This window comes from Epargyreus clarus, unplaced genomic scaffold, assembly GCF_041222505.1.
Source record: "Epargyreus clarus isolate Ecla_fem2 unplaced genomic scaffold, WU_Ecla_fem_2.2 ptg000045l, whole genome shotgun sequence".
In the NCBI taxonomy this organism is placed as follows: domain Eukaryota; kingdom Metazoa; phylum Arthropoda; class Insecta; order Lepidoptera; family Hesperiidae; genus Epargyreus; species Epargyreus clarus.
Window position 1 is genome coordinate 1 of NW_027332244.1, and position 3192 is coordinate 3192.

Sequence of the window (3192 nt, forward strand, 5' to 3'; positions counted from 1 at the left end):
CTGCGGATAGGTGTTATTGCAACGGAGCTATTAATGCAAAAATGGAAGAAATCTAACGAGGGGTGGGGCCAAGAAATATGCGAAAAACTGATTTCAAAAAGTGCAAAAATTAAGAATTCGATTAATTTGAAAAATATTTATCTGACAGAAGAAAATGAGGTATCCGGTGAAAGGTTAGAGAGAGACGAATCCGAGGACACCAAAAATGTTGAGATGCGACGAAGGAATACGGAGAAAATGGCTTTCAAAATTGAAGAGAGTATACTTTGTATGGCGGTAAGCGACTTAACCACTACACCTCGGTACTCAAGGTCACTTCCCGCTTTCTGTTTTTGTTCCAGGTATGGCGGTTCTACGAATGCGGATCGACGGAGGTAAGTATAATCTATTGTTTTATGTAGTTTTTATAAGATATATAAGGTATATAATATAGTATATAGGCGAGCAAACTTTCCGATTTTTCGGGTATAAAACCAGGAATTCCGGGAGAACCACCACTCCTACAGAGACGCGAGTGGTGTCTGCGGATAGGTGTTATTGCAACGGAGCTATTAATGCAAAAATGGAAGAAATCTAACGAGGGGGGGCCAAGAAATATGCGAAAAACTGATTTCAAAAAGTGCAAAAATTAAGAATTCGATTAATTTGAAAAATATTTATCTGACAGAAGAAAATGAGGTATCCGGTGAAAGGTTAGAGAGAGACGAATCCGAGGACACCAAAAATGTTGAGATGCGACGAAGGAATACGGAGAAAATGGCTTTCAAAATTGAAGAGAGTATACTTTGTATGGCGGTAAGCGACTTAACCACTACACCTCGGTACTCAAGGTCACTTCCCGCTTTCTGTTTTTGTTCCAGGTATGGCGGTTCTACGAATGCGGATCGACGGAGGTAAGTATAATCTATTGTTTTATGTAGTTTTTATAAGATATATAAGGTATATAATATAGTATATAGGCGAGCAAACTTTCCGATTTTTCGGGTATAAAACCAGGAATTCCGGGAGAACCACCACTCCTACAGAGACGCGAGTGGTGTCTGCGGATAGGTGTTATTGCAACGGAGCTATTAATGCAAAAATGGAAGAAATCTAACGAGGGGGGGCCAAGAAATATGCGAAAAACTGATTTCAAAAAGTGCAAAAATTAAGAATTCGATTAATTTGAAAAATATTTATCTGACAGAAGAAAATGAGGTATCCGGTGAAAGGTTAGAGAGAGACGAATCCGAGGACACCAAAAATGTTGAGATGCGACGAAGGAATACGGAGAAAATGGCTTTCAAAATTGAAGAGAGTATACTTTGTATGGCGGTAAGCGACTTAACCACTACACCTCGGTACTCAAGGTCACTTCCCGCTTTCTGTTTTTGTTCCAGGTATGGCGGTTCTACGAATGCGGATCGACGGAGGTAAGTATAATCTATTGTTTTATGTAGTTTTTATAAGATATATAAGGTATATAATATAGTATATAGGCGAGCAAACTTTCCGATTTTTCGGGTATAAAACCAGGAATTCCGGGAGAACCACCACTCCTACAGAGACGCGAGTGGTGTCTGCGGATAGGTGTTATTGCAACGGAGCTATTAATGCAAAAATGGAAGAAATCTAACGAGGGGGGGCCAAGAAATATGCGAAAAACTGATTTCAAAAAGTGCAAAAATTAAGAATTCGATTAATTTGAAAAATATTTATCTGACAGAAGAAAATGAGGTATCCGGTGAAAGGTTAGAGAGAGACGAATCCGAGGACACCAAAAATGTTGAGATGCGACGAAGGAATACGGAGAAAATGGCTTTCAAAATTGAAGAGAGTATACTTTGTATGGCGGTAAGCGACTTAACCACTACACCTCGGTACTCAAGGTCACTTCCCGCTTTCTGTTTTTGTTCCAGGTATGGCGGTTCTACGAATGCGGATCGACGGAGGTAAGTATAATCTATTGTTTTATGTAGTTTTTATAAGATATATAAGGTATATAATATAGTATATAGGCGAGCAAACTTTCCGATTTTTCGGGTATAAAACCAGGAATTCCGGGAGAACCACCACTCCTACAGAGACGCGAGTGGTGTCTGCGGATAGGTGTTATTGCAACGGAGCTATTAATGCAAAAATGGAAGAAATCTAACGAGGGGGGGCCAAGAAATATGCGAAAAACTGATTTCAAAAAGTGCAAAAATTAAGAATTCGATTAATTTGAAAAATATTTATCTGACAGAAGAAAATGAGGTATCCGGTGAAAGGTTAGAGAGAGACGAATCCGAGGACACCAAAAATGTTGAGATGCGACGAAGGAATACGGAGAAAATGGCTTTCAAAATTGAAGAGAGTATACTTTGTATGGCGGTAAGCGACTTAACCACTACACCTCGGTACTCAAGGTCACTTCCCGCTTTCTGTTTTTGTTCCAGGTATGGCGGTTCTACGAATGCGATCGACGGAGGTAAGTATAATCTATTGTTTTATGTAGTTTTTATAAGATATATAAGGTATATAATATAGTATATAGGCGAGCAAACTTTCCGATTTTTCGGGTATAAAACCAGGAATTCCGGGAGAACCACCACTCCTACAGAGACGCGAGTGGTGTCTGCGGATAGGTGTTATTGCAACGGAGCTATTAATGCAAAAATGGAAGAAATCTAACGAGGGGGGCCAAGAAATATGCGAAAAACTGATTTCAAAAAGTGCAAAAATTAAGAATTCGATTAATTTGAAAAATATTTATCTGACAGAAGAAAATGAGGTATCCGGTGAAAGGTTAGAGAGAGACGAATCCGAGGACACCAAAAATGTTGAGATGCGACGAAGGAATACGGAGAAAATGGCTTTCAAAATTGAAGAGAGTATACTTTGTATGGCGGTAAGCGACTTAACCACTACACCTCGGTACTCAAGGTCACTTCCCGCTTTCTGTTTTTGTTCCAGGTATGGCGGTTCTACGAATGCGGATCGACGGAGGTAAGTATAATCTATTGTTTTATGTAGTTTTTATAAGATATATAAGGTATATAATATAGTATATAGGCGAGCAAACTTTCCGATTTTTCGGGTATAAAACCAGGAATTCCGGGAGAACCACCACTCCTACAGAGACGCGAGTGGTGTCTGCGGATAGGTGTTATTGCAACGGAGCTATTAATGCAAAAATGGAAGAAATCTAACGAGGGGGGGCCAAGAAATATG